The sequence below is a fragment of the Alligator sinensis genome, unplaced genomic scaffold (assembly GCF_000455745.1).
Source record: "Alligator sinensis unplaced genomic scaffold, ASM45574v1 scaffold822_1, whole genome shotgun sequence".
In the NCBI taxonomy this organism is placed as follows: Eukaryota; Metazoa; Chordata; order Crocodylia; family Alligatoridae; genus Alligator; species Alligator sinensis.
Genome location: NW_005842638.1, coordinates 185,013 through 198,720, shown reverse-complemented (window position 1 = coordinate 198,720; position 13,708 = coordinate 185,013).

Here is a 13,708-nt window from a genome sequence, read left to right as displayed (position 1 = left end):
TCACAAATGCTGAGATGGTGGGGTGGATGAAGCGTCCCACAGGAGCGTGGGAATGGGGGGTGGGGGAGGTCCCAGTGCACTTGGTAGCAGACCCAGAAGTCGATGAGAAGCACTTTCAGTCCACTTCTGGGTCTGCAGGGGAGCATGCTGGGGGGCTCCCTCCCCGGCTCAGTGACTGGGGCCTCCTGGGTCTGGGGGGCACCCAGGTTCCCCCCACAGCTAATCACTGAGCCAGGGGAGCACAGGGGGGCCTCTCTGCATGCTCAACTTCAGGCCCCGGAAGTGGACCAGAATTACTTCCAGTCCACTTCCGGGTTTGCGGCTGAGCATGTGGGGGGCCCCTCCGTGCTCTTGTGGGACACACCATCTGCCCCACCATTGCAGCATTCATGAGCCACACTTTTCAACCTGTGTATATGGCCAAATCACAGATTTTCTGAATCAGCATCAAATCTTCAGATTTGGATTCAGCTGAATCGAACTGGGACAGTGATCCAAATCAACAAATCAAATCACTGTCCCCAATTTGGGCTGAATCCAAATTGAATACAGGCCATTTTGCACACCCCTAATTTATATGTACCCTGTTATTTGTAGCTGTTTTTTAAGAAATACAGATGAAATGTTTCCATCAGAATTAGTATTTTCAGAGAACTATATGAAAATCACCTAAGGGGTGCCAGTCTGTTTACAAAAGAACCAGGTTTATGGCCAAAATAAGCCATCCAGTGAGGAATTCCTAATGCTAGTGTACATATTGCAAGATTATATTGGACTGGCTATGGATCTTATAGGACTCATGCCATGACTCCAGCAAAGCATGTCATGCTCTAGGGGACTTTATTAAAGCTCTTTAGAAACAGGACCATACAGTCTTGCCTCTATTTGCTTTTGGTACACAGAAAGGGAGATCAAGTCATCAAACTAATGTGCATCTCTGGGTTTTATCTCTGCTCTTGTAACACATGCCCTAGCTATGATAAGCCAATTAGATTCTTTTAAGACCAAAAACTTCTGGCTGAGAAATTGCCAGCAGTCCAGTAAGTAGCACTCTCTTAGCTCCCAAGGAGGGGCACTCACATTTTCTCCCTTATTCCTCAGAATTATCACTCCTCAATGCCAGGAGAGAATTTGAAAAGAAGAAGATGATGAAAAATCTGTAAAGCCGTACACTTCCTTTAATTATTTCCTCCTTTAAAGAGAGGCAGGAGAGGTGAATGTGTTTGGAGGAAGAAGTTGGCACTTGCATTTCTACTCTTGTCACACTTTTGACTCTACCTTGAAAAGATGTAAGGTTTTTAGTTGCCATAGCAACCCTATTAACAAATAGCAGAGTAGGCTTTACACAGGAGATGACACTGGTGGGGGTTGTTGGGATATTTTAACAGGCTTTTATTAGCAATCTCTGCTAAAATGTGTGGTTACTGCAGGCTGCACTGGTAATGCACATCCATCACCACTCGTGTTCTTTTATTTTTCTTCTCACATTATGGCTACCAAGATTTTTTAAGTGGGTATACCTACACAGCAAGCGCCCCAAAATGTTATATCCTCTATCTGCCACATCTAAGGAAGCCATCACATGATCAGGCCATTCTTTAGAAGAAACAAAATGATTTGCATTACTGCTTCCTTAGCAAGCTAACACTGCTAAGGAATACAGCTTCTGCCTTCAGGATTACTTAGCAATTTTTCTCCAAACAAAAGGGATGATTTAGTGAGACAGATGGAGTAGGGGGAGTGCATTCTGTACATCATCCAAGAAACAAATAATTTATCTTCTGGGGTCATTGAAAATATAAAGATTTATAAAGACTGAATTACAGATATTTCAGCACCTGAAGATTTATAGTGAATAGTTTTCATGATTCACAACCATCTCTAGAGTAAGTTACTGCTGTTCCAGTGGGTCAGATTTTAAATATTAACCCTTGGCAGATTTTATTTTTAGATGAGCTAGAATTAAATTCCATCTGATGTATAAGAGTTTGTATTTCCATAGCAACTTCCACTTTAGGATGTCAAAGTGTTTTTCAAATATTAATTAAATCTCTAACCAGACCTAGAAGGTAAGGATTCTTCATTTTAAGGATGAAGAAACCAAGACACAGAAATTAGGTGAGTTGCTTAAAATCTCACATAGGAAATCTGGGGCAGAACTGGGAACAGACCCCCTTGATACTAAGTATTACTCTGCAGAGGTGAGTACTGATTGTTCCCCAGCACCGCAACACTTTGACAGGTCTCTTATTAGCAAAACACGGCAGCTGAAAGAGGTTCCCAACAAAATGAGGGAAGCATTTGCAGGGTACACTGGCTTGTTTAAAAAAAACCTCTCTCTCTCTCTCTCTGAGTAGGAAGACATACAGAAACTTAAGAATTACTGTGAATACGCCCATAAGCACAGTTAGCGGTATCCCACTGCACTGAGTTTGCTTTGTTTCCTCACACAAGTGACACAGTGGCTCCAGAAAATGCCCACTTCCAAATCATAACTAATACCATGGCAAAAACTGTTTGGAGACGTATTCTGTCACAACAATGCATATAGGCAGCACCTTCCAATCTCTGTAATTAAGCATTTTTAGTACACTGCTTCATTCCTACCTCCATCCAGTGCTGATGTCCTCAGACAAACCTCCACGCAGGATTCTAACAGTAGGTAATTTAATGAGGTAAAGTCTCTTTAACTTCTACCTTTTTCTCATACTCTATTAAACTAATCCACTTATTTAAACACAGTGTCTACCTCAGTTTGAGTCTTAGGGATGCTGTGATACCTCCAAGTGTTTCTAGTACTGATTTAACTTAAAAAGACCTCCCCTTTCTGGGAAGAAAACAGAACATGACTCTTTTCATAGTTTCATAGTTGGTAGGGTCGGAAGGGACGTGAGCAGATCATCAGATCCGACGCCCTGCCATGGGCAGGAAAGAATGCTGGGGTCAGATGACCCCCCAAGGTGTCTATCTAGCCTCCTTTTGAAAACCCGCAGGGTAGGAGTGAGCACCACTTCCCTTGGAAGTTGGTTACAGATCCTGGCCAGCCTGACTGTGAAGTAGTGCCTCCTGATATCTAGCCTGAATCTACTCTCCATCAACTTATGGCAGTTATTCCTTGTTACTCCCAGTAGTGCATGGGGAACAAGGACTGTCCCATTGCCTACTGGTCTCCCTTGGCCAGTTTATAGATGGCCACCAGATCCCCTCTCAGCCTTCTCTTGCAGAGGCTGAACAGGTTCAGGTCTCGTAGCCTCTCCTTGTAGGGCCTGCCCTGCTGCCCCCAATCATGTGAATGGCCCTCCTCTGGACCCTCTCCATGCTGTCCACATCCCTCCTGAAGTGCAGCACCCAGAACTGGACGCAGTACTCCAATGTCTAACCAATGTCATATAGAGCGGTAGGATCACCGCTCGTGATGCATGAATCCATTCTTTCCTCTATAATGGCTCCTTTTTCCCCTCACCCTCCCCTTTATATAAGGCAGGATGCTCTGCTAAGCTACAGTTGAACCTGCCTTCAAGCTATTTAACCATCTCCTTCCCTTCAAGAACAAAACTCTCAATATTCTGGTAAATTTGTGATGGGCAGTACTACAGAGGCAGCAAACTCCTTACCAGTTTTCCCCGGGAAATCTTTGCCATGCCTGCTAATATAATCTAATTAACTCTAAAATGTTTATAGATTTCTTACCTTGTACAGCATAGGGAGCATTCACCTTTCCCACTTCTAAGATGCAATACAGATCACAACATCACCACGTGACTGTTTAGGGCATTCTGTGAAGGAAACAAAAATGTTTCCACTTAGGGGGAATTTAGGCAAGTAAACTGTAATACCACAATTAGAAATGAAGCTCTGACACTGATATTAACTATCTTGCTGTTATATAAAAGCCTACTTGAATGAAGTACAGTAGATAGGTTCAATCTTGAAGGAGAATTAAAACAAACTTTAAAACTTTGTAACATTTTTAAAATTGAATTATTTTCTGGCTAGCTCTATGAGAATGTGTCAAGTGGGCTGGTAATGCACATCTATCAGCTTGCAGAAAATACACTGGGATAACACTGTAGCATTAGCAGAGGACAAAATGTTGCCTAATCAGTACTGCTACCTGAAGTTCCCTCTCAGGGTTTTCTCCCGAGTTCTTCTACCCAAATACTAACAAAGCTGACTCTACTCAAGGTATGAGATATGACAAGCTCATTCCCAGGGGTCACATGGCGGCAGGCAGCCCTTGACATTCTGATTATATGCATTTCACATTGTTATCATTACATTCAATGTGTAAAGTAATAGGCAAGCCCACAGTGACAAGGTGAAGAGACTATGCTGTGCATTGTACAAACAAAGGGAACTCTACAGCCAGATATCCCTATGCTATGGCTGGCAATGCAGATACAGTGGCTACAGGATCTAATCTCACCCAGTAGGGGCTAGATTCTAGTTTACTTATTTGGCCTGTAAGTGAATTTAGGCATCTAAGTGTGATTCTGTCCTACCCTGCTCAAGTCCCTAAAAGACTTAAATATGTGGGTGGGTCACCATTCTCTTTGTTGCTTTTTTATGACTCATTCTTAAGGATAAGATGATAGCATGCTAAAGAAAAAGTACACACATTAATGCATTTTCAGGGACTCGAGCAGACTGGAAAAGAATCGTATTTGGGTATCTAAGTCCATTTGGAGGTCCAGTAGGTGGAATACAATCTGGCTTCAAGTGTTCAAAATTAAGCACTGATAGACTTAACATGAGGAAGGCAGTTGGTCCCCTGTGGCAGTATAAACAAACCTATGGCAGGAGCTCAAGCAATCCTAAATTCTGGAAACAGAAAGGGATGTTCTCCCACTTATTGCTGCAGGAAGCCTCTACCTTTCATGCCCAGATTTCAGCTGCTGAAGTTTTTTTTCTTTTTTGTGACTTGTATCTTATATATATGTGGGGTGGAACTGCAAGCCATCTGTCCAGGGATTGTTTTCTGCAGTTGCCCTTGCTCTGTCTGTCCCATTACACTTAAACTGCACTGTACATCAGAAATGTACAAATATAATCCACCCGTTTTTTAAATTAGGAAATGCTGTTCTGGTTATTAAATCAAAGTGCACATATGGCATCTTTAAGGAAATTTTGTTGCGCTTGAAAAAAATGCCAGAATGACACAACCATGGAGATTCAACTACCCCATTAAGCCCCAGACAAGTAGGCATTGGTAGCAGGAGTGCAAGCTGCCTCTAAATTACTGTCTGCCAAATTTCATCAGCCACTGCCTTGAGGGGCCTGCTCTAAGAATGAGGCTGGTTCAGTCTCCACACCCATTCAATCCTTGGCCTCACTAACTGACTGCCAATATGAGAGCCAGTTGTGTGTTTATGGACAGCTGCCCAGAAGAAATCAGCCAAAACCATCAAATCATTGAACACAACATGCCAAACAGCTGTCAGACGGTAACGTTTTGGTCACTACTAACCAGAGATAAAAGGTTCCATACACTATTACCCCCTGAGCCACCCATCCCTTCTTATTATTTTAATAGATGCCTCTAATATAGTAAAAGATATCTTGGCCTCAGGTTTCATGGCTTCCTGATTTCTGCTCTCATGTGTGTCATGAAAGCAGCATGCATCTGAAGCATGCACAGCATTAGCTTTTATACTTTTGTTTGCTTCTGGAAATCATAAAAAGATTTGCACAATTTGAATATTGTTACTGCTTGACTTTTACTACTCTTAAATAGTTTCTTAAATTCTTAAAAATACTGGTAATCAGCACCATCATCATGTAACTTGAAATTATTTTGAAATATGCAAGAATGTCATGCTAGAAGTATAATTTTGAATAGAACAGCAGTAGTAGGAGAACATCAAAGCAGAGAACAAGAATACTAACTATTCCTTTGTCATATTAGCTCTTTCTTCATACAGCAGGTACTCTTCAGAGAGGACCATGCTGACAGTTTTAAATAGTTCATCCACTACCTGTGCTGGAAACTGTAAAAGACTACAGTAATTTTTGAAGAGTCTAAAATGAAGACTGATGAAAGAGAGAGTCAAAATACCATTTGTCATCTTAGCATTTTCTCTCGCAATGAGAGACAGACAGACAGGCTCAGATTAATACAACACTAGATTATATTCACATGAACCTTGATAAAAGGATCTTGGATATGGGGAGGAAAGATACAGTGATAATGTGGTCTACTGAATACAGCACTTAAGCAGCAGTCAGAAGAGTTCAGCTCTTCCTGGCTCAGCAACTGACTTCTATGTGACCTTAGGCAAGTCACTTTCCCCTCTCTTTGCCTCATGTTTCCCCTCTCCCACATTTTATCTGTATTATTTATGTGGATTGTAAGGGCCTAGGAGCACAGACTTCCTTTATTTGCATGTTAGTACAGCGGCTAGTGCAATTGAGGTCCTGATATCTAAACTAGAGCCGCCTGGGGCTACTGTGGTGCAAAATAAATTTTAATACAAATTGATGAGCATAAAATAATTGAAGTAGAAATGGTCCCTTTAAAATGTACTGGTTACCTAGTTCTTGAAGAGGAAGAGAGAAGCTGCTTACCATTACAGTGAAACCAAAGAAAGTGGAATGCACAAAGACAAATAAATGCCAGTGTCTCCAGTCACTGACTACCCATAGAGCATAGACCCACCACCACAGGGTTGAATGTTATAGCTTTAATATTATGCACAATCTATTAGTACCATAGTACTAATTACTACCATTAGTACAGCTATTAGTACCATATTTTACTGTGCCCCAAAACAAACTACTAGCTTTACAAAAGATGAAGTAATGGTCCCAAGACCTTCTAGTCTAAATGTGAAATAAAATGACTGACAGTGACAGGGAAGGGAAAAGGGTGATGCAAGGAAACAATGGGTATGTACAGACATTCAGGAGATTAGATTGGGTTAAAAATGGCAGCTCCATCTAACTTAGTTTGCTTATGTGTGGACCTTACACTTAGATCGCTAGCTAGGTCCATTTAAATGATAAACTGTATAGATGTTCTTCTGAAGGCTAGAGCAGTTAAAAATAGCTCGCCCAATCTTACTTTAGTTCACCTGAGAGGTGCACTAAGTTAGATCAGGCGCAATTACAATGATCTAACCAAACATCTGTACATATTCAGAGCGCATCACCAAGGCTGGGAAAGGCCAGCCATGACCCAGCCTTGGGGCTGTGCTTGTCCAACACCCCTGCCCCCACCACCACCACTGGGCTATTTTTAGTGCTCCTTCCCCAACAACTAGCTCCCATAAGCCCACCAAGCAACCACAAGTTCACAAACCACCCTCAGTGGTTTTATTGGCATTCACTGGTGCCAGCAGTCCACTCAAAGTGGGGGAATGGGAGGAGGGGTAAGCAGGATCAGGGATAAGGATTGGTCCACAAGTGGATTGTTCATTTGGAGGTGAGTGGGGGGATTAGGGGGCTAAGAATATCCCCTACTGAAGGGAAAAGCTTCCCCAGTCCTTCCAACCCACCCCTGCAGAGGCACTAGGCCCCCCCAACCCCACCAAGCCTTCTCCCACAGAGCTCCTAGCTCTCCCCATCCCCTGCTTCTCTCCCTCATCCCAATTTACTCCAATCAAGCTTCCAGCATAGGTGAACACTGGTAAAACCACCACTGGGAGCAGCTTGCAGGATCAGAGGCAGTTTGGCAGGATTAGGGAGCTGGTGGGGGATGAGGGCATTTGGAGGAGGGGTGGTTGGTAGGATTGGAAAGGTTCTCTGATCCTGCCAACCTGCCCTTGTGGACCCTGCTAGCCCCTTGCAATCCCAATAACACCCCACCCCCAGGCCCCACTAACCCCCTTGCAGACCCCACTAGATTCTTGATCCTCCTAAGCCCCTGCTGTGAACGCCACTAGCCCCCCAAACCTTCTAAGCCCCCTTGATTCTGCTCATCCCTCCCCCTATCCTGACTTACCTTAGATTGGGCTCCCAGCATCTATGTAATCACTGAGGCTGCATGCATACATTCAAATAATCTGCAAGAATTCTCCCAGGTTTGTTCTCATGATAGAAAAACTCACCCAGTACCATATGTACAGACATTGGACTGCTCTAAAGAGGCCCTAAAGAGTAGACAGCTTGCCATGCTGACATTATGCAGGCTAACTGCATGCATCTCAGTATGCTCTGCAGGCAACAGATGACCACAGTACATAGGGAAGTTTTCACTGGCTAACCAAATTTGCCCATGGTCCACCCATGTTGTCAGCATATACAGACATTTGTTTTTCTAGGAGAATCTTTCCTGGAAGCGGTTTAACCCTGGTTGTGCCAAGTTTATTTTCCTCTTGGAGTGGTCATTTTTACTCTGAAAGAAAAACCCTGAGCATTTGTACATTCATGTTTTCTCCTAGGAGAGCAAAAAACTCTCCCAGGAGAAAATGACTATCTGTACAAAGGCCTAAGTTAGATCAGGTGGCCATTTTTAACCTGATCAAGCCTCCCAAACTTCTCAATATAACATCTGTACATGCCCAATAGCGGTGGTTGCAGCAATAAGCTTGTGTGGTTATTCAGTGCCATGATGAAGTCTTTTTTTCTCCTTTAATAAGAAAGGTTTAAAATTGTGGATACTGTTAACTTCTTTATCATTAACACCATAGAAGAACTGAGTTTCTCAGACAGGTTAATGGTTGGTCACACTAGAAGACTAGACATTTGTTGTAAAGAAAAGAACAAAAAACATAGAATCAGTTATAAAAGATCTGTGTTAGAAAGATGGAGGAAAGGGGCATGAGGCAAACATCACCAGAGGGGTCAATGTGATCATAGGCTATCACTGGAAAATTAAGAATAAGCACAATTTAAGTCCATTCATAGCATCTGATGTAGCTGTTACCTACAAATGCTCATACCTCCCTGAACCATTAAGTCCCTAAGGTGCCACCCTTCCCTGCCTTCTGCCTAACATGGCTAATTACTTCTCTCCACTCTTCAATTGAAATGAATTTTATAAAAGAGGCTTTATTTGTGGATCTCACAGATATGATATGAAAACACATGAAAACTACTTTTGTACTTCAAATATGCTCCTGTTTGTTCAGAGGACAGCTACAGCTATTCTCAGGTGCCTTTACTAATAACACAGTTTATTCTGCTGCAACAATACCATCTCTAAAGGATGTACAGGATACATTTATTACCAAGAACATTTTTGCACATTTGCCGGAGGAGAACAATTTTTTTTTTAGGGAGAGCTAATACGTCTTAATGTCTCTTACTAAACCAGCAAATTGTCAATGAAAGTTTAAATCCCTACATCAGTATGTGGCCACGCTAGAAAAATATTGTCCTAATTGCTCCTCAAAGGTTCATTAGCTGTTGTTGGCCTCTCTGATATGCACTCAGTACTTTGTCTTCACTTTCTCCTGCTCTTTGTTCTCTGAGCCAACAGACAAAAACCAAGTTATATCTCGCTGTCCCATGACTCATGCTGAATACAAAAATATCTCTGTGTGGCATGTTGTGCTAATCATTGCCTTTCTCTCAGGTCATGTCAGAGTTGGCAATTTTCTATCATCTCCACTGGGTGGACATTGCATACATCATTTCTGGTTTTCTTCCTCATACCAGTGAGTGGGTGGCAACTACAACTAAACCATTTTTTTTCAAGCACACTGACACATGTGGTGACTATCTGAATTTTAAGCAGTGTAGGAGCTCACAAAGATTGAACTGTTCTCAATTCCAACAGACCTAAAATGATAAGTATATTTATATACAAGCCCCACCCTCACCCCTTATGTTACCGTATTTCCTTCAATTATTTATTTATAGGAGAGGGAAGCCACGAACATTTCTCCACCCCCTGCCAATAAACTGATTTGTTCCTTGGCTCAAGCTGTTCAATAAATTCCATACTGGAGCTGGGAAGTTGTTTGTCCTAAGCTGTCTGGCAGTGTCGTGCTCTGTTAAACAGATGCTGTATTTCGCACCCCACCAACAAATACATTTCAGTGGTAGATGTAAAGATCCTCATATGTAGTTAGTAACTTTCCAGATCTGTATAAAACAATTTCTTATTCCAAGAGCCAAAATGCCTTCTTATCCTAGAGAAAATACAAAGGTCTTTAGAAAAATGTGTCTTTTTCTGCATTCAAACTACATTTAAATAATCACATTTAAAAACTCACAGAAAACAACTTATGTGAAAAGGTTTATTTATCATGACTAGCCAAATTCCTGATCACATACAACAGTAAGTTGTTACCTTTTCTGCACAAATTAGCATCTATAAAAGTTATGATAGGAACTTAAAAAGCAAATCAAGCAGCAGAAGATTTAGTGATAAGCTACACTAATTCTCCCAAAAAAGTAGTTGTCATTTAGGAGTTAAGTATGCATTGCATAACATTATATCATTGAAGACAATGGTGCCTTAATTTAAGTAAAAAAAAAAAACAGAAAGAAAATATACAACCCCATAACAGTGGTCTTATTCTAGTTCCTAAATCCTCAAATGTCCATATCATAAGAAACTAACCCTGTTTGATGCTGTTTTTTGGCAGTTCCAGCAGCAGGACTGCATGTTTATATAGTCGGTTATGCTTACAGCTAAGAGGTGGGACCCATTGGCAAGGCAGAATGGGGAGTTGCTGGCACCAGCAATACCCAAGACAGTCATGCTCTGTGCTGCCTTTGGGTTCCTGGGTTGTTGCTTTTTTAAGCATTAGATTAAGAAAAAGAAAAAAAAATCCTTGTACATACCATGATTTGAAATAGATTTTCTTCTTTAATTAGCAATGAATAAATTAAACTATTAATTATGTAAATGAGACTACTCTGCTGAGTTTCTAAAAATATAGAAAATTAATCTTGAATTCAAGGCATTCTAATAGTATCCAAAATGTGGGTTAGTCAAAGGAGACAAGTTATCCAAGAGCTCTAGCTAAAAAATAATAATAAAAAAAGATGATATGGGAGCTGAACCTAGTTGTGTACATCTACAATTATGTGAGAGACAATTTTTTTCATAGATGGAATTATCTGCATTTAGCTTCCCCATATCTATTTCAACCTCTCCTTCAATCATGAACTATTTATGGACTTCTACTTTCAAAAATGGAATTCTCCTGCACAGTTTGGGAGCACAAACAAAAACATAGAATTTTTTTAAGTATATATGACTGTCAAAACTCCCATGCAGTTCAGTTAGACTTATTAATTTACTTCTAATATACAAAATTTTAGGAAACTGTGATTGTTCCCATAATCAATACAGGAAGATTTGAAAATTGGACTAACAGGGCAGCAGTTATATATAAGGTCACATGTATATTTGTTCTAATTTATTAAATATGATGGTATAAAACAGATGCATTTCTAATATAAGGGATATACTGTATTTTCTCATATACCACACACATCCAAATGAGACATAAACCTTGTTTTTGGGGAAGTAGAATGAAGAAAAAAAAGATTTTTCCAAAGGTTTGGCTACATACAGCAAGACCAGAGCCTAATCTACAGCTCATTCAACCTTCCTTCATGGCTCAGGCAAAAGATACATTTTCAGCTTTCACAGTTGAAGGGCCATCAGCTTTTGGCTGTTCTATCAAAAGTGAAAACTATAGTTACTGCTGAAGACTGGACTCTATGGGCAGACCTTGGACTTAAAAAGACCTAAAAATAGTCTGCAGGGCTATAAAATAAGAGGAAGACCAGGAGTAGCTAAACTGCTGGAAAAAGTTAGGAACGCTAATTTTTGAGGGTGCATGCTGCATGCAAGTAAATATACTAGTTTTATGGTTCCCATAAATTTTAGAATTAGAATATATTTAGGTACAATTTTTGTATACAGTGATAGCTCTCTCTGCACTGATACATAGAATTATATTACTTAGGAGGAAGAGATCACTTAGCCTAATTGTTATAGCAATTTTGCTTTCTGGTATTAATTATGGGTGTTTAAATACAATATTTGCCTAAATAACATTCAAGTTTTATGCACAAGTATAAGGGCAGAAGGATAAAATTAGTTTAGAATTAGTAACCTGAACTATTTTGTTACATGGGCAAAGCAAGGTTGTCTGAGTGGTGGCCATTCAGAATGCTTCAGTTTCTTTTTGTGTGTGCACAAACCAAATGATCAAGTTGAAGACTGAACTGTCTGTGCAACATTTGTTTATGATGGCCTATTTTTTACTAATTGTGGATGTAACACACAACGTTGCATTTTGCTTTGTGCCGAAATTAGCAACTTGATATGTATTTTACTAGTTTTTAAGCCATAATTTAATTATAAAAAAGTTATACTCTTTTTTTCTTTTTTTAACGTATTATCAGACCTTGGAGCGCTGCCTGAGTTAAAATCGCCAGCCATTTCTCTTTAAATTAATCTGGTTTCAGCTGCCTATAAATGATGGCCAATTCCAGATTGCAAAGTAGCTTCATTGTAGCATTTCCTAATTGTAAAGTTCTAATCTATGCTGTCTTCATATTCTTTTAATGTAAGGATGTTTCTTCTTTTTCTTTTCTTCTGAGGGAGTGTATGGGGTGGGGTGTATTTTTATATCCTATTTAATATAATTTGTTTGCACCTTTTTCATTAGAAACCTTCAACTGGCTAAATGATTCTCACATACCCTGATTTTAAGACAGGAGGGAACTCAAGTCTGAATCAGTAGGGGAGAAAGAAAACAACCGTTCTTTAAGCATTATCCAAGCTTTAAAAGAATCACCTTTTTCTTTTTTAAGATGCTCCTTATTTGCCTTCAGTTTTTCTTTTTTTTGTGGTGTGGTGGAGTCATGGATTATTAAAGATGAGATCTTCTCTAGACTTGAAGGCATCATGAAAGCAGATGTGGACAAGCATAATAAGACCACACAAGAAATTTAATACCAAACCTGAAATTTCCTGAGTTTTGGCAAGAATGTCAGATTAATTCTATCCTGAGAAATTTGCTCACCCTCTTCATCAAGACTATTTTACAGCTCAGTGATGGAAAACTACAAAATAAAAATGAAACTGTAAACATTAAAATGGTAAAGATAATTATAAAATTTATAAGGACAATATCAAACCCTGTTAGATGGATTTCTGCAAGAGAGAATTTGCCTTTTTATGTAGATACATTTAGAACAAGGAAGTAAATATTTATATAGATATAGACGTAAAACTTGCCTACCTAGCAGTAAAACTGTAAAAATTATACTATGGTAGGCAGAACTCCCATAGGAAGATTTACTATTGATCTTTGTTTAAGCCTTAATTGATCATGTATTAACAGACTAGATCTAAACTCTTCTATCACTGCTATGCCCTTTAATAGGATCTTTCAAGTCTCTGGATGAAGCCAGCATGTAAGAGACTAGAATGCTTATTCTTCATTGTTTAAAGTAATAGGTTTCAGTTGGAAAGCTTGCCTGGTTTAAAGTTTTAATGCTTTGTCAGACTAAATTTAGATTCAGTAAGCAGCCATGTTGGACAGTTGTTTTTTAAAATGGATCATTAAAATCACTTATTAATATTTCACAAGTTCAGGTAGTTAATAGAGACCATAACTTATGGCAAGGTTAGTAAACTTTAAATAAAAGAGTGAATTACCTTTTGAAACTGGATATATATCTTTCTATTAATAAACATATTATTTTCAATTACATGAGGTATTATGTATGTATCCAAGTTATTAACAAAACACTAAACCTCAGGAAATTGTGTTTATGATCAGCTAAACCATTTTAA